General features: G+C 40.5%; 1 protein-coding gene across 8 annotated transcripts in view; it reads left to right on the plus strand.

Moving 5' to 3' along the window:
• Positions 1-2,268: 2,268 nt before the first annotated feature.
• ARMH3 (armadillo like helical domain containing 3) overlaps positions 2,269-19,017 on the plus strand; it is a 190,703-nt gene continuing 173,954 nt past the window's right edge. For 2 of the 8 annotated variants that reach the window (XM_082425161.1, XM_082425165.1), the window contains exons 1-2: positions 2,271-2,472; positions 16,859-16,971. The gene's annotated coding sequence lies outside the window, so the exon portion shown is untranslated. Of the gene's footprint in view, positions 2,473-16,858; positions 16,972-19,017 lie in introns of all 8 variants that reach the window. The other 6 variants (XM_082425169.1, XM_082425163.1, XM_082425162.1 and 3 more) reach the window with 6 other exon arrangements.

The raw sequence follows: 19,017 nt of genomic DNA on the forward strand, positions 1-19,017 counted from the left end.
GCATTGGCAGGCGGATTCTTAACCACTGCGCCACCAGGGAAGTCCCTTTAGCCATATTTCTGATGGATACACACGTGCATATTTCTGATGGTTACAAAAGCATGCATATACATATACGCCACTGTATTTTTAATTTTTTCTTCCCGTTTTATTGAGACATGATTGATGTACAGCATTGTATAAGCTTAAGGTGTACAGCACAATGATTTGACTTACATATTACCACAATGAATTTAGTGAATATCCATCATCTCATATTGATACAAAATTAAAGAAATAGAAAAAAAATTTGTTTTCCTTCTGATGAGAACCCTTAGGATTTACAGCAGTGTTAATTATACTTATCGTGTTGTACATTATGTTGTATCCTCACTTGTAGAGTAGAGCCTGGCACAAAGAAAGACTTCAATAGATGTTTGGTGAAAGAATGAGTATGCTTGAGTAGGCACATGTTTGTGTGTGTGATATCACTTAGGAACCTTTTGTTTAAGAGTTATAGAATAGTTACAGAAATACAGAAAAAATGAAATTTACTAGAAGAACATTGGTGTGGGGTTGGTCACAGAATCTGCAGGAGACAGGAAGAACAGGCTTGGAAAATGTGCAGGAACCCAAACTGTCTGAAGACCAGGAAATAGGAAGCACAACTGTTTTTCTGCAGGAACCATACAGCCAGGACACCACAGCCCCTGGTGCTGCATGACTTGGTCACTGCATTTGTGGACAGGACCTGTTATGAATGAATTCTGACCATCTTTTCATCTCTGCATCTCTTGATCAAGAGCTGAAGCCCTTGGAGGTTGCACCTAATGGCCAAGCTCAGGTCACATGAGCTCACTTATCTTGGTTGCCCAGGGCCTGGTTTTCCATCAAGACTCTACCCAAAGGAAAAGGCCCCCAGAGAAGGAGGGGAAGGGTTCAGTGCTGGATAACCAAGCCAATATAACATAGGCCTTTTATTATCCCCATTTTCCAGATAGGAAACTAAGGCTCAGAGAGCTCATGTAATTGTCCAAAGTCATACAGCTAGTAGGTAGCCAGCCTGGGATTCATTTCCACAGTATCCCAGAGGTCGCGCTCTTACCTACTCAGTCTGTGGACTTATAAACTTACCCTCAGCTGAATCTGTATTTAATTCACTTCCCGCCAGTGTATTGTGTTTCTTCAACTTCACACTTTCGCCTTTCCTTTTCTTCTCTCCTAAGACTTGACTTCACCTTCATCTTCCCCCAAAAGCCTCTGAAGATTGACAGGGAATTTTCCATTCTCTGAATTTTCAGGGCATTTACAGCTTGAGCTTGTCTAAGCTTACCTTCGATAATTCACTGTTTGATATTTAAAACATTTAATTGTATATCTATTTTTCTATCTATCATCTGTCACTTTGTTACAATATAATCTCAGAATTGTAATTGTTTTTCTTTTTACTACTCCCAGAATTGGGTATTCAGTAGGTGCTCAACAAAGATGTGCTAAAAGGAAGTCAGGTATGGAAAGGGTTCTTTCAGCTGTACAGGAGGCTTCTAACTCATGTTCAGGAACAATAGTTCTTGGGGTTCACCTCAAGATGCCTTCCTATTACCACTTCTCACTCTTTTTTTATATCCTATTAGGGTACAACTTTTTACCACTAATCATGTTTTATGCCACTGTGTAAACAGACAAGAAAAATTAAAAATTACCTGGGCTTTTGGGCTATTAAGACCTCTTTCCTGATAGATCTGGGTTTAAACTCTTCTTCACCTCTTACTAACTCTAGAACATTAAGCAAGCTGTGTAATCACTCAAAACCTTTTTTTTTTGTTATCTGTGAGGTACCAACTTTATAAAGTCATTATAAGGAGACACATACACGTACGCACACACTGCCCGGCATGTCTTTTTTTAATCTTCCATTTTGCGTGTGAGAAAACTGAGACTCAGAGAGGTAACTTGCCAAGTTGACACAGCTTTACACGGTACTTTGTACATAGTAGCTACACAATACGTATATGTTGATTGAATGAGTTTGTTTCCAGTCTTTCACTTACAGAGTTGCAATAAAGAGCTTGGAACATATATCTTTCCAAACTTTGCCAGTGTTTCTAGAGGATATATTTACTCCTGGAAGTGGAATTGCCGACTTCAGGGTCTGCCATATTTAAAGAAACTGCTAATTCAACTTGCATCCAGTACACTCTTGATACATGTTTCTTTTGCTAATTTCTTTCTCGCGGTGCATTTCGGGAGTCGTAGTCTTTGTGATGGTTGCTGGGAATCGTGGTCCGAGCCAGCCTCAGGCAGTCGGCGCGGGCGAACGTATCACGCGGCAGGCTTTAGGATCCTGCGGGGCACGGCGGGCCGGGGGAAGGGTCTGGGGAGGTCGGGAGCGCGTCCGTGAGTCCGGAGCAGCTGCGGCGTCGGTGGCGTCGGGAGCGAGCCGTCCGGGAGCGGCGCGGGTGGTGGAGGAGGAGCCAGGGTAAGCGGCGCTCGGTAAGCGGCGCCGACCCGGGCCGGTCTCCGAACCTGGCCAACCTCTGCGGGTACTGCCATACTAGGCCTTGGCCCTGAGGCGGCCCTGGAGGCGGGGCCTGCGCTCGCTAGGGCACGGCAGGGGTTATAGGGGGAGAGGCAGGGAGGGCAGCTGCTGGGGAGCGCAGAGGCTGCGTGCGGCGGGGAGGCTGGGCCTGGGGCGGCGGACCGGAGCGAGAAGCGGCTCGGTACTCCAGCTGCCGGTCCTTCTAATCCTCCAGTGCCGGTCACACGCCTCTCGCTCCGGGTCCCTGCTGGGCCCTACTGGTAGCCGAGGCGCTGACCTTTGACCCAGCACAAGGCAGACTCCGACCCTTCAGGCTACCTTGAGAGCTTTCCTCCCAGGTGTTTCCCACTCGAGTGGCCTTCTGCTTAGCCTGTCTCTGGGGTGAGGGCGTGGGGTAAGACCTCGGAGAAGGGCTAGAGGAAGCCCTGTCTGCCTGGAGTCATCAGGCGTCCCGGAAGGTCCCCATCTCCTCTTTACAGTCTCTGATCGCCGGGCTTCAGCCCACCCTTTACACACAATCAGTGAAGCTACCGTGTTTTCTCTGGTTACTCCGTGTGAACCTGGGAAACGAACCTGTTTCCAGGCAAGTGTAGGGAAGAAACAGGAGATAAAAACTGGTTCTCTGGGGAAGAGCTATCAGAAACTGAGAAGTGCTGCCTTTCACCTTGGGGAAGTAGAAACTTGGACAGGCCTGGGTAAATGTGGATCATCCGACCCTCCCCAATTCGTCCTCTCCAGAAAAAGTTTTGAGTTCAGTGAGAGCTGTTTCTTTGCTCTTCTATACTCTCTCTGACTTTGTAAACCAGGGAAAATAGGGTTTGTGTCCCTGCTCTTAATTTAGCACAAGTTAATTGGAATTATTTTGGGTGTACCTTCAGTTGGTCTTGTGTGCACAGTAGTTCCTATGTGAGGGCTTTTCCAGATATCAGATCAATCAGTCTAGAGAAAGGTGGATACTTCTAGTTAGGATTGTGAAGGGGGAGTCTCATTCGTTCCTTAATGAATAGGGGAACCTTTAAGGTATTTTCATTGGGTGTTTAGACATTATAATTCATACACTTGTTCGACATTTGAAGAATAATAATAGTAATAAAACCTCTTGAAAACTCAAAGCAGTGTTATGAAAGTTCTACTTTTATGTAGAGCCAAGTTCAAGAATCCATCAAATTTGGGGAAAATAACCAGAAAACAAATTGATCCAGGATATGTGAGGGCACACTGTTTATTAAACACATTTATTGAGCACTTATTAAGTTTTCTTTTTAATGCATTTTTGGCTGCGCTGGGTCTTAGTTGCGGCATGTGGGATCTTTGTTGCGGCATGTGGCATCTTTCATTTTTATTTTTATTTTAAAAAATATTTATTTATTTATTTATGGCTGCATTGGGTCTTCATTGCAGCGCGCAGGCTTTTCTCTAGTTGCGGCGAGTGGGGGCTACTCTTCGTTGCAGCATGCAGGCTTCTCATTACGGTGGCTTCTCTTGTTGTGGAGCACAGGCTCTGGGCACACAGGCTTCAGTAGTTGTGGCACACGGGTTCAGTAGTTGTGGCTCATGGGCTCTAGAGCGCAGCCTCAGTAGTTGTGGCGCATGGGCTTAGTTGCTCCACGGCACGTGGGATCTTCCTGGACCAGGGCTTGAACCGGTGTCCCCTGCATTGGCAGAAGGACTCTTAACCCATGTGGCATCTTTTAGTTGCAGCATGCGGACTTCTTAGTTGTGGCATGTGGACTCTTAGTTGCGGCACGCATGCAGGATCTAGTTCCCCAACCAGGGATCGAACCCAGGCCCCCTGCACTGGGAACGTGGAGTCTTACCCACTGGACCACCGGGGACGTCCCTATTGAGCACTTACGTAACTGGCACTGGGGTTAATATGAATATCTTTCCTCAAGAACATCGGAGAGACATAATCACATGAAAATTGTAGTGCTGTGTGTTACATATCCATTACAAGGAATTTATATGGTGTGAAGGAAATATTACCATTGCCTGGAAAGTCAGGGAAATGTCTGTAGGGAGGGGATACTTGAGTTGGGTGTTGGAAGATGGGTAGGAGCTTGCACAAGTAAAGAAAGGCATTCCAGATGGAGACAACAGCATGAGCAAAGGCATGGTGAAAGTGTGAGGAAAAAAAAATAACATGACGTTTAAGTGTCAGAAATTTGTCCAAAACAGGATATGTGGTGGGGAAATTGCCAGGCGGTGAGACTGAAAAGAGAGTAGGGAGCTATTGGAGTGTTTTAATGTTAGGGAGTGACAGAAGTGCAGATTAAAGTAATGAGAAATGAGGCAGTGAGACTAATTAGAGTTGTTGCAGTTGACTGAGAGTCTGAATAAAATGTGGCCGTGGGAATGCAGAGGAGGGGAATGGATTTTAGAAGTAGTTCTAAGATAGTTGCAATAGGATTTAGTGACTGTTTGGGGAGAGACAGTGGGCTAAGTTTTCTGATTTGAGAAATTGGGTAAATGGGAATTTCATTGACCAGGATATGGATTAGTAAAAGTAGAGCAGATTTTTTTAAGGTTTGGATGACTATAGAAAGAGGTATAGGGGAGATAGTCTGGTATGCTGAGATCAAGTTGTTGTGGGATATGCACATGGAGATGTTACTAGGCAGCTGGAAGTAAGGAGGCCTGGTAAGCTTGATATCTTGGCAATAGCTTGGAGTAAGTGAGGACATATTTGAAAAAAATCCTGGGAAAGTAATGTTTATTTTATTTCTTTATAAGGAAATATTAGAATATGCCCTTCTTCCACTTAATAGTGAGCTTCTCAAGGCAGGGGCCATATAACTCAATAATTTTGTGTCCCTTTTCCCCTTATACAATGCCTGTGTTATTATAAGCTCTCAATAAATGTTAGTTAAGCTAGCAGGAAATCAATTTACTTTGCCAGGTCGAAGTTACCTTTTGGGCTTTCTCTAAGAAGATTATGGGAGTCTGTCTTATAATTTTCATTTTATACTTAGGTGGTATTCATGAGGCTTGTATGGGTCAACAGGAAAGGAAATGAAGAAGATATGAGTGATGTGCTGCTGCTTGAGGAAGTTCAGGGCTTGAGCAGGAGATAGACAGTATTATTTATAAGAGGCTCCTGCTCATTGAGAAGAGGATCTTACAATGAATTCTCATTCTGGGAGATGTCAGAAAAATGTGATTTTCAATCAGAGTTTCCTGAAATCCTGTCAGTTTGAAGTTGGTTCCTCCTTCTGAAGGTGCAAGTGCATTCCTTCTTGTGTAAAATCATTTGAAAGGGAACCTGAGATGGTCATGTTTATTTAAACCTCTTCATCTGTATTATTAGTTTGTGAAAGTTGGCAGACTCAGTAAATTCTGATGGGACCAGACTGAATTCTCTTCTGTGAAGCTAGTTCACTTCTAATAGGTACAGACTATGGCTGATATCCAGAGTAAAGATTGCAGAAATCCTGGTTTTGCCACTTGCTGCTTAGTCTTGGGAAAGTTCCTGAGTTAATTCCACTTTCAAGTGTAGCCTAAATACTCACTCTGAGGTGAGCGCTATTCAGAGCACACACAAGATATAGACGCTGCCCCATAGTGGCACATGTGCTTATTACTGAATCAGGCTGGTTCTATCCTAGCATCTAGAAAATAGGGATGTTGCTTGTCAGATGATGTCCTGAGTTGACTGACTTTTCTTGGATAAAGTGGGAATGTTGATATTATGGATATCAGTTTGGAGTTTCCATAGAATTTTAACTGAATCTGGATTTTGAATGTTCTACTAGTTAGCACCTGCTTTTTTTGCACTAACAAGATATTCTCATAGGGAGGAGGGCTACCAGAGAGAAAGATTTAGTGGCTGTACCACTTAAAATTCATTACGTTGGGCAAAGTAAAATCCTCATTGTAAAATTATGGTATTAGTACCTACTTCATTTGCTTATTGTAAGGATTAAGTACAGCATATTTAAATCACTTAGAATAGTGCCAAGTACATAGGGACTGCTCAGTAGTGTTATGTATTATTATATACCACCTTGAGTGGGAGGCTGTGCTCTGAAAGATTTGGAGGAATGAGTGATGAATTCCATCCCCAGTAATTAAAAAAAACAGAAATGATAGAACAAAAGGGTAGACAGTTCTGGAGCCTGTGGAAGGAAAACCACATTCACAGAAAGATAGCCAAAATGAAAAGGCAGAGGACTTTGTACCAGATGAAGAAACAAGATAAAACCCCAGAAAAACAACTAAATGAAGTGGAGATAGGCAAGCTTCCTGAAAAAGAATTCAGAATAATGATAGTGAAGATGATCCAGGACCTCAGAAAAAGAATGAAGGCAAAGATCGAGAAGATACAAGAAATGTTTAACAAAGACCTAGAAGAATTAAAAAACAAACAAACAGAGATGAACAATATGATAACTGAAATGAAAAATACACTAGAAGGAATCAATAGCAGAATAACTGAAGCAGAAGAACGGATAAGTGACCTGGAAGACAGAATGGTGGAATTCACTGCTGTGGAACAGAATAAAGGAAAAAGAATGAAAGGAAATGAAGACAGTCTAAGAGACCTCTGGGACAACGTTAAACGCAACAACATCCGCATTATAGGGGTCCCAGAAGGAGAAGAGAGAGAGAAAGGGCCAGAGAAAATATTTGAAGAGATTATAGTCGAAAACTTCCCTAACATGGGAAAGGAAATAGCCACCCAAGTCCAGGAAGTGCAGGATAAACCCAAGGAGAAACACACAGACACATAGTAATCAAATTGACAAAAATTAAACACAAAGAAAAATTATTGAAAGCAACAAGGGAAAAACGACAAGTAACATACAAGGGAACTCCCATAAGGTTAACAGCTGATTTCTCAGCAGAAACTCTACAAGCCAGAAGGGAGTGGGATGATATATTTAAAGTGATGAAAGGGAAGAACCTATAACCAAGATTACTCTACCCGGCAAGGATCTCATTCAGATTTGACGGAGAAATCAAAAGCTTTACAGACGAGCAAAAGCTAAGAGAATTCAGCACCACCAAACCAGCTCTACAACAAATGCTAAACTTCTCTAAGTGGGAAACACAAGAGAAGAAAAGGACCTACAAAAACAAACCCATAACAATTAAGAAAATGGTAACAGGAACATACATATCGATAATTACCTTAAACGTGAATGGATTAAATGCTCCAACCAAAAGACACAGGCTCGCTGAATGGATACAAAAACAAGACCCATATATATGCTGTCTACAAGAGACCCACTTCAGACCTAGAGACACATACAGACTGAAAGTGAGGGGATGGAAAAAGATATTCCATGCAAATGGAAATCAAAAGAAAGCTGGAATAGCAATACTCATATCAGATAAAATAGACTTTAAAATAAAGAATGTTACACAAGACAAGGAAGGGCACTACATAATGATCAAGGGATCAATCCAAGAGGAAGATATAACAATTATAAATATATATGCACCCAACATAGGAGCACCTCAATACATAAGGCAACTGCTAACAGCTATAAAAGAGGAAATCGACAGTAACACAATAATAGTGGGGAACTTTAACACCTCACTTACACCAATGGACAGATCATCCAAACAGAAAATTAATAATGAAACACAAGCTTTAAATGACGAATGACAACAAAAACACGATGATCCAAAACCTATGGGATGCAGCAAAAGCAGTTCTAAGAGGGAAGTTTATAGCTATACAAGCCTACCTCAAGAAACAAGAAAAATCTCAAATAAACAATATAACTTTACACCTAAAGGACCTAGAGAAAGAAAAACAAACAAAACCCAAAGTTAGTAGAAGAAATCATAAAGATCGGAGCAGAAATAAATGAAATAGAAACAAAGAAAACAATAGCAAAGATCAATAAAACTAAAAGCTAGTTCTTTGAGAAGATAAACAAAATTGATAAACCGTTAGCCAGACTCATCAAGAAAAAGAGGGAGAGGACTCAAATCAATAAATTTAGAAATGAAAAAGGGGAAGTTACAACAGGCACCGCAGAAATACAAAGCATCCTAAGAGACTACTACAAGCAACTCTGTGCCAATAAAATGGACAACTTGGAAGAAATGGACAAATTCTTAGAAAGGTATAACCTTCCAAGACTGAACCAGGAAGAAACAGAAAATATGAACAGACCAATCACAAGTAATGAAATTGAAACTGTGATTAAAAATCTTGCAACAAACAAAGGTCCAGGACCAGATGGCTTCACAGGTGAATTCTATCAAACATTGAGAGAAGAGCTAACACCCATCCTTCTCAAACTCTTCCAAAAAATTGCAGAGGAAGAAACACTCCCAAACTCATTCTATGAGGCCACCATCACCCTGATACCAAAACCAGACAAAGATACTGCAAAAAAAGAAAATTACAGACCAATATCACTGAAGAATATAGATGCAAAAATCCTCAGCAAAATACTAGCAAACAGAATCCAACAACACATTAAAAGGATCATACACCATGATCAAGTGAGATTTATCCCAGGGATGCAAGGATTCTTCAATATACGCAAATCAATCAATGTGATACACCATATTAACAAACTGAAGAATAAAAACCATATGATCATCTCAATAGATGCAGAAAAAGCTTTTGACAAAATTCAACACCCACTTATGATAAAAACTCTCCAGAAAGTGGGCATAGAGGAAACCTACCTCAACATAATAAAGGCCATATATGACAAACCCACAGCAAACATCATTGTCAATGGTGAAAACCTGAAAGCATTTCCTCTAATATGAGGAACAAGACAAGGATGTCCACTCTCGCCACTATTATTCAACATAGTTTTGGAAGTCCTAGCCACAACAATCAGAAGAAAAAGAAATAAAAGGAATACAAATTGGAAAAGAAGAAGTAAAACTGTCACTGTTTGCAGATGACATGATACTATACATAGAGAATCCTAAAGATGCCACCAGAAAACTGCTAGAGCTAATCAATGAATTTGGTAAAGTTGCAGGATACAAAATTAATGCACAGAAATCTCTTGCATTCCTATACACTGATGATGAAAAATCTGAAAGAGAAATTAAGGAAACAATCCCATTTACCACTGCAACAAAAAGAATAAAATACCTAGGAATAAACCTACCTAGGGAGACAAAAGACCTGTGTGCAGAAAACTATAAGACAATGATGAAAGAAATTAAAGATGATACAAACAGATGGAGAGATATACCATGTTCTTGGATTGGGAAATCAATATTGTGAAAATGACTATACTACCCAAAGCAATCTACAGATTCAGTGCAATCCCTATCAAATTACCAATGGCATTTTTTTACAGAACTAGAACAAAAAATCTTAAAATTTGTATGGAGACACAAAAGACTCCGAATAGCCAAAGCAGTCTTGAGTGAAAAAAATGGAGCTGGAGGAATCAGATTCCCTGACTTCAGACTAATTACAAAGCTACAGTAATCAAGACAGTATGGTCCTGGCACCAAAACAGAAATATAGATCAATGGAACAGGATAGAAAGCCCAGAGATAAACCCACGCACCTATGCTCAACTAATCTATGACAAAGGAGGCAAGAATATACAGTGGAGAAAAGACAGTCTCTTCAATAAGTGGTGCTGGGAAAACTGGACAGCTACATGTAAAAGAATGAAATTAGAACACTCCCTAACACCATACACAAAAATAAACTCAAAATGGATTAGAGACCTAAATATAAGACTGGACACTATAAAACTCTTAGAGGAAAACATAGGAAGAACACTCTTTGACATAAATCACAGCAAGATCTTTTTTGATCTACTTCCTAGAGTAATGGAAATAACAAAAATAACAAATGGGACCTAATGAAACTTAAAACCTTTTGCAAAGCAAAGGAAACTACAAACAAGACAAAAAGACAACCCTCAGAATGGGAGAAAATATTTGCAAATGAATCAACGGACAAAGGATTAATCTCCAAAATATATGAACAGCTCATGCAGCTCAATATTAAAAAAAGAAACAACCGAATCAAAAAATGGTCAGAAGACCTAAATAGACATTTCTCCAAAGAAGACATACAGATGGCCAGGAAGCACATGAAAAGCTGTTCAGCATCACTAATTATTAGAGAAATGCAAATCAAAACCACAATGAGGTATCACCTCACACCAGTTAGAATGGGCATCATCAGAAAATCTACAAACAATAAATGCTGGAGAGGGTGTGGAGAAAAGGGAACCCTCTTGCACTGTTGGTGGGAATGTAAATTGATACAGCCACTATGGAGAACAGTATGGAGGTTCCTTAAAAAACTAAAAATAGAATAACCATATGACCCAGCAATCCCACTACTGGGCATATACCCAGAGAAAGTTATAATTAAAAAAGACACATGCACCCCAATGTTCATTGCAGCACTATTTACAATAGCCAGGTCATGGAAGCAACCTAAATGCCCATTGACAGACGAATGGATAAAGGAGATGTGGTACATATATACAATGGACTATTACTCAGCCATAAAAAGGAACGAAATTGTGTCATTTGTAGAGACGTGGATGGATCTAGAGACTGTCATACAGAGTGAAGTAAGTCAGAAAGGGAAAAACAAGTATTGTACATTAACGCATGTATGTGGAACCTAGAAAAATGGTACAGATGAACCAGTTTGCAGGGCAGAAATAGAGACACAGATGTAGAGAAGAAACGTATGGACACCAAGGGGGGAAGTGGCCTGGTGGGGGTGGGGATGGTGGTGGGATGAATTGGGCGATTGGGATTGACATGTATACACTGATGTGTATAAAATGGATGACGAATAAGAACCTGCTGTATAAAAAATAAGTAAAATAAAATTCAAAAAAAAACTGTAAAAGAACAGAAGTGTGGTGGCCTGTCCTGGAGCTCTCTATGAAGGGAATTTAGAGAGATGGCTTCAAGAATGAAGGCCTCTCTTTATTTTCATTTTGGAGGTATAAAAGACTTGGAGTGACTACCAGTAAAAATCCATTAAAATGGAAAGGAATTATATGCTGGTTTTAGAGCCAATCTATAGGGTGCAATTGGGGGAACCTGTGTCGCATGCTACTGAGAGAAGGTATGGCAGGGAATCATGTGGAACAGCAGTATGTGAATGCAGCAAGTGAGCTAAATCCTTGGGGCCTTCAGAAAGGAAGAGGCATGTTAGGAGCTTGTCTGAGAAACGAAGGGTTGGTATTTGGAGGTAGAAATGCCCTGCATTATAGTGCTGGTGTTTACCTTGGGAGTGTGGGATGCCTTGTAGAAGAACATAGGGAGCAGATAACTTTTGTCTAAAAGATTAAAAAAAAAACCCTCACATCTAGAGGAACTAGGGAACTTTTTTTAGGAGAGTCCTGGAGGAGGCTATTTCTGGCTTTATAAACATATTGCCCCCTCTTGTGTGTTGGGTGAATGGCTCATTGTTAGACAGTGGAGTGGTAATATCTGACTCAGCCACATCTCCTGGGCAGACAGGATTTTCATCTCCTTCGCTAGGCATTGTGGATTACTATAGTCAGTGTGTTTTGTAGTGATCCTTCACAGATGGGCAAACTGCGGCTAAGATCCTAAGGAAAGGGGATGCGTTGGTGAGTTAGTATGGGAAGAATGAGCTGGAAGTAGGTAAGGATTGCTCCAGTGCCTTTTCTAGAGATGGCAGAAGTTTTATTCATCCTCTCAAAATCATCTGTCCAGATGCTCCTTTCTTTTGAAGGCCTGGTTTAAGGCTCAGATGAGTACTTCTCAAATTTAGTGAGCATCAGAATTATTTGGGGCAGGGTTTTTCAACCTCGGCATTATTGACTTATTGGGCCAGATAATTCTTTGTTGTGGTAACTGTCCTGTATACTTTAGGATGTTTAGCAGCATCCCTGGCCTCTACCCAGTAGATGCTAGTAGTACCTCCCCTCCCAGTTGTGACAACCAAAAATGTCTCCAGGCATTGACAAATGTCCTCTGGGAGGCAAAATTGCCCCAGTTGAGAACCACTGACTGCAGTGATTATTAAAAATGTAGACCTCTAATCCTTATCTTGAAAAATCTGTTTCAGTAGTGGGGAGGTGGGCTTAGGAGTCTACATTTCCAGGAGGCATGCCAGGAGATTCTGAAACATGTGATCATAGCTCTGCAGGGGTAAAGCATTTTTCACAATATCTTTCCATTCATAATGAAGTTTTGGTGGAGAATTATCCTCAGAGCACTGACTTAGCTCAGTTAAAATAGTATCAATTAAATCCTGTAGTGGATATCAGTGTATTTCAGCCTTTTAAAAAAATTTTTCTGTTTACCATATTGAATACATCTGTCAACTTGAATAGAAACTCAGATTCCTCTCTAGTTTTTCCTTCTAAGTTTTCTACTATTTCATTAATTTGTCTATCTCTTTTTTACTTTACCATTATCAATATTTATATACATATGCATGTATCAGACAGTTACCTTTTGCTTCCTACCATGGCACATCTACCTATGGGCAAACTAGTGATGAAACTCAAGATATCTGGACATTCCAAAGTTTGTTCATTAAGGTCAGCGAGCATATACTTTTCCTCCTCACTTACCTGGAACCTCTTCAGTTTCTCTGCAGATGCTCAGCTTTGTTTATGTGTAGGTTACTCTACTTCTGCTCATTCCTGCTCAGTATAGTACAGTGGTTAAGGGCTGAACTCAAACATCAGGCTTTCTGGGTTTGAGTCCCTACTTTCACTTATCTTGGCAAATTTTTAAATTTTTGTTTTTTAACCACTTCATGCTTTAGTTTTCTTATTGTAAAGTTCCTGGATCATAGGTTTGTTGTGAGGATAAAATGAATTAATGTATATAAAGTGCTTAGAACAGTGCTTGGTATGTAGCAAGTACGAAATAAGTGTCAACTCTTTGGTGGTAATTTTAGATCAGTGTCCTGTGTGTGCAAGGTGGGGTCCCTACTAGCCTTTGTTCTAGTGTTCTGCATGGGTATTGTTAAATTTTCATATACATATATGAGCACATGCATTATTTTAGATTGAGGAATAGTGTACATAATGTGAAGTGTATGACTTGATAATTCTTTTACACATGTACATATTTGTGTGACTTCCACTCAGGTCAAGATAAAGCATATTTCTGGCACCTCAGAAGGCTTCCTTGTGCTCCTTCCCACTCATCTCCCCACCCAGGGTAACCACTATTCTGACGTCTGTCACCATAGACTAATTTTGCCTTTTTGAGTTTCATATAAATGAAATCATTAGTTTGTACTCCCTCCCTCCCTTCCTTCCTCCCTCCCTTCCTTCCTTCCTTCCTTCCTGCGTTGGGTCTTTGTTGCTGTGCACAGGCTTTCTCTAGTTGCGGCGAGCTGGGGCTGCTCTTCGTTGCGGTGGCTTCTCGTTGCGGAGCATGGGCTCTAGGCATGCGGGCTTCAGTAGTTGTGGCACACGGGCTCAGTTGTTGTGGCTCGCTGGCTCTGGAGCGCAGGCTCAGTAGTTGTGGTGCAAGGGCTTAGTTGCTCCACGGCATGTGGGATCTTCCCGGACCAGGGCTCGAACCCGTGTCCCCTGCCTTGGCAGGTGGATTCTTAACCACTGTGCCACCAGGGAAGCCCCACTTCCATAAGTTTTACAAAAACCTTTCAAAAAGGGAATGTTTGTACTATAGGCACCCTGGCATTTCTGTTTCTTGAACATGCCAAGTGTATTCAAATCTTGGAGCCTTTGCACTTGCCACTGCCTCTATCTGGAACACTTTTCCCAGGATTTTCACATGGCTGTTTTCTTTCTGTTATTCTGATCTCAGTCCACATATCACTTCCCATAGAGGCCCTTAATCTGCAATCTGTTGTAGTCCCCCTAGACAATTTGTCTTCAAGATACTTTTCATTGTCTCAACTTAACTTGTTTGTTGTCTTCCTCTACTAGAATGAAAACTCCGAGAGCAGGGATCTTGTCTGCTTGTTCACTGCTGTATCCCTAATGCTTAGGTGATCAATATTCGTTGAATGAACACCTGATCTGTGCGTGTTTTTTTCTTCCTAGAAGATGGGCACGTTTATTTTTATTAATTTTCCTTCTTTCCCCTTCTTTTCTTTCTCTTCTCCTTTTTCTTTTCTTATATACTGGTTGAAATGTTTTGGGATGTTTACCTCAGCATCTACCTACACTAGTGTTTTGGAGCGTCCCTGAACAGTGAAGTGAGGGTGATGCTTGCTAATAGTCCATTACAAGTATGAACCTAGCACTCCAGACCATTTCATTGAAAGCCATGGAGAGCTGTTCCATGCCCTCCCCGCCATTTATTGAAATACAATTTACATATAACATTGTATAATTTTAAGGTATATAATATGATGATTTGATATACATATATATTGTGAAATGATTACCATGATGAAGTTAGGTAACACATCCATTACCTCACATAGTCACTTTTTTTTCTTTTTTTGTGGTGAGAACATTTAAGGTTTAATCGTAGTAACTTTCAGATATACAATAACAGTATTGTTAACTGTAGTCACTGGGTTGTATGTTAGATCCCCAGAACTTATTCATCTTATAACTGGAAGTTTGTACCCTTTGACCAACATCTCTCCATTTGCCCCATCCCCCATCCCCTGGCAACCACCAATCTAATCTACTCTATTTCTATGTGTTTGACTTTTTTTAGATTCCACATATAATTTTTTTTTTAAAATAAATTTATTTTATTTATTTATTTTTGGCTGCATTGGGTCTTCCTTGCTGTGCACGGGCTTTCTCTAGTTGTGGTGAGCAGGGGCTACTCTTCATTGCAGTGCGCAGGCTTCTCATTGCAGTGGCTTCTCGTTGCAGAGCATGGGCTCTAGGCTCACAGGCTTCAGTAGTTGTGGCACGCGGGCTTAGTAGTTGTGGCTCGCAGGCTGTAGAGCGCAGGCTCAGTAGTTGTGGCGCACGGGCTTAGTTGCTCCGCAGCATGTGGGATCTTCCTGGACCAGGGTTCGAACCTGTGTCCCCTGCATTGGCAGGCGGATTCTTAACCACTGCGCCACCAGGGAAGCCCTAGATTCCACATATAATTGAGATCATACAATATTTGTCTTTCTCTGTCTGACTTATTTCATTAGCATAATGCCCTCAAGATTCATCCGTGTTGTTGCAAATGGCAGGATTTCCTTCTTTTTTTATGGCTGAATAATATTCCATTGTATGTACATACCACATTTTCTTTATCCATTTGTCCATTGATGGGCACTTAGGTTATTTCCATGTTTTGATTATTGTGAATAATGCTGCAGTGAACATGAGGGTACATCTCTTCAAGATAGTGATTTTATTTTCTTCGGATATATATGCAGAAGTGGGATTGCTGGATCATATGGTAGTTTTATTTTTCTGTTTTTCATTTTTTAAAATTAATTTACTTATTTATTTTTAGCTGCATTGGGTCTTTGTTGCTGCATGTGAGCTTTCTCTAGTTGCGGAGAGCGGGGGCTACTCTTCGTTGGGGTGCGCGGGCTTCTCATTGTGGTGGCTTCTCTGGTTGTGGAGCATGGGCTCTAGGCGCACGGGGCTTCAGTAGTTGTGGCACGTGGGCTCAGTAGTTGTGCCTCATGGGCTCTAGAGCGCAGGCTCAGTAGTTGTGCACGGGCTTATTTGCTCCGCGGCATGTGGGATCTTCCCGGACCAGGGCTCGAATGCCTGTCCCCCTGCATTGGCAGGTGGATTCTTAACCACTGCGCCATCAGGGAAGCCCCGGTAGTTTTATTTTTAATATTTGGGGAACCTCCATACTGTTTTCCGTAGTGGCTGTACCAATTTACATTCCCACCAGCAGTGTACAAGGGTTACCTTTTCTGCACATCCTTGGCATGACTTCTTTTTACAGACTGGCAAATTCAAGCCAGGAAGGGAAAGGAAACTTAAAGTTATAGAATAAGTGTATAAGAATTGGGACTAAAACCAAATACTTTTTGTAAAGATTTTTTTCCAGTTTTATTGAGAAATAATTGAAAGACATCACTGTATATATTTAAGGTATACAGCATAATGGTTTGATTTATGTATTTTGTGAAATGATTACCTCAACAGATTTAGTTAACCTCCATCATCTCATATAGATACAATACCAAGACTTTTGATAGATTAACTGGTAACTCTGGAAATCAGAGTGAATTTCTATTAGATTAATTTTCTGATACTAGAGTTGGCATGTATTGTGCTCAAGAAGACAGTAAAATAAATGAATAATTAGTTAAGTGTAACTAGCATTCCTTGCTTGTAAGACATTGGAAGTGTTTGGCTTTAGGTTTTTGCTATTTGATTATTTTATCCTGTAGGGATGTGAAGTGATGTACATTTAAGAAGTGTGTGGCTGGATTGCTTTAAGATATAGTTCTTAAAAAGTTGTATGACTTTGGTCTTTCAGAGAGAAGTTGTGCTGCAGATCATGGGACCAGCAGTCCCTGAGGTTTAGGAATGAAAGACTTCATTGATTTACCATTGAGTTCGGGGGATTTGAAGCCATTCCTAAGTTTGGTGGTAGGTGAAAGTAGTATTGAAAAGTTGCCTAATTCTTTTTTTTTTTTGCCTAATTCTTTTTTATACTTTGTCTACTTTATGTCTTATTTCTGAGAAACTATGTTAATGTCTAAGATGACATTTCTGTGGGATTGCTGTGGCTTTGCTGTGTTTACGTCTTCGCTAGAAGGATTTAAAAGCCTAGATCAACAGAGGTCATAGTGTACTCATAGAATGCTGCTTTCTCTTCCTTGTAGTCCCATAGCATTTTCTTTGTACTTTTACTCTATTTCTCATGATTTGCCTTGTGCTGTGGGTTATTCTGTGCCTGTCTCTGCTAATAGATTGTGAGCTCCTAGAGGATCCGGTCTGTAGTTTCCTCTTTGTAACCCCTTAGTGCCTAAACTAGTGCTTTATAATATTTAGGTGTTCCTTATGTGTTTGTGGTATTTCAGGGATGCTAAGAGAATCATTAGATGATATGTCTAGTCCAGTCCCCTAGTTTTACTTGTAAGGAAACTGAGAAGCACAATGATTTACTCAGTGTCATCTAGTTGGTTGGGAGATCTGTGTTCTAGTCTCAGTTCTGCCGGTTGTTTGTTCCATTATGTCTTGCTGCTCCTCAGCTGGTACCCGTTCTCTCTACAACAGGGGAGGATTGTGAAAGAGGAAAGAAACACTGGGAGGATATGAACAGATTACACTCACATTACTGATGTATTCCAATTTACTGCTTTACCAGTCAGATATTTTACTTTCAAATTTGGAAGCACAAGCTTAATTTCTGAGACCTCAGAAAGACTTTTGTAAGAGTTCTACACTTCTTCCAGTCTATTACCCTAGAAACACCCTTCTTTGCTGTGCTCAATGGGTAGAAGTGCTGGCAGAAGGAGGAGACTTTATGTTGTCAGTTTCCAGTCACACTTCAGACAGCTTGGGTGGTAAATTCCAGGTGCCTGTGATGATGACAGAGAGTAATGTGTTGAGGCCCTTGGTTGAATTTCCCCCTGCTCCAAATGGAAGGAGAGTGATGAAAACAATTTAATTTCTTAGGAAATTTGGTACTTCGGGTTGAAATTGTTTTTCCCTCCTCTCCTATTCCCTTTTGCTTATTAGAAAGTATTGATTCTGAAATAGAGAAAGTGAGTTTATTAGATTTGGGCTGGACATTGATTAGCAGTAACCTAATTATAAATCCTCAGAGGGAGATGTTTGTAAACATGTGCTTTTGACATCCAGGGACTTGTGGTTCCCACTATTCTTGTTAATCAACTGGTTGAAGCTGAGCACATGAAAGGTCTATATCCACTAAGCTTAGAATTGCATTGCTTTTGATTTATTTTAATAGGATCCTCTTGATTTCCAATTTATTTTCCCCCGATAAGGACATCTTCCTCTTGACAGCCTATTTAAAAGACACAGGAATGTTTTGAATGGAGGCTGTATTTCATGCTTTAAGGCAAAGCCATGATCAATATAGTATAAATTGCCTGAAAGAATCTTCTCTTTTTTTGTTGTTGTTATTTTTTCCTTCAGTTTTCTCTGGATCGTAAAAGAATATGAGGGCTTAGTGAGGCTTTGATAGAGATAGGTCTAACTAAAATTTTAGGTCAGACCTAGGGCTGCTCAGGTCTCTGCCATTTACAATCAGTCAGTGATAAGCATACACTGAGCATTTACCATGAGCCAAGTGCTTATGGAAAAAGTGTAAGATATAGTCCCTGTGCTAAGGATGCTTAACATCCAGTTGAAATTTTCTGTGCTTTTAGCGCTCAAAAGTGCATCTCCTTGTTGGCTATATGTATTAGAGATAGATGATGTTTGAGATACAGTCTTTTATGCTATTGGATGCATCTCTTCCTTAAACAAAATTTTGATTTTGATTTGAAAGGTAGTATGTATTTTCCAAACATCATTGAACAAAATTAATTTTCTGCTGCTTTGGATTTGTCTGGAAGTGAAATCAGTCTCCTCAGTACTATCCATACTTGCTACTGGGTGAGATTAAGTTTCACAACTAGAGCCTAGGATTTAAGAGAAAGAGAGGAATTTTGTCAACAGTAGAAA

This window comes from Balaenoptera physalus, assembly GCF_965194825.1.
Source record: "Balaenoptera physalus genome assembly, chromosome: 14".
Lineage (NCBI taxonomy): Eukaryota > Metazoa > Chordata > Mammalia > Artiodactyla > Balaenopteridae > Balaenoptera > Balaenoptera physalus.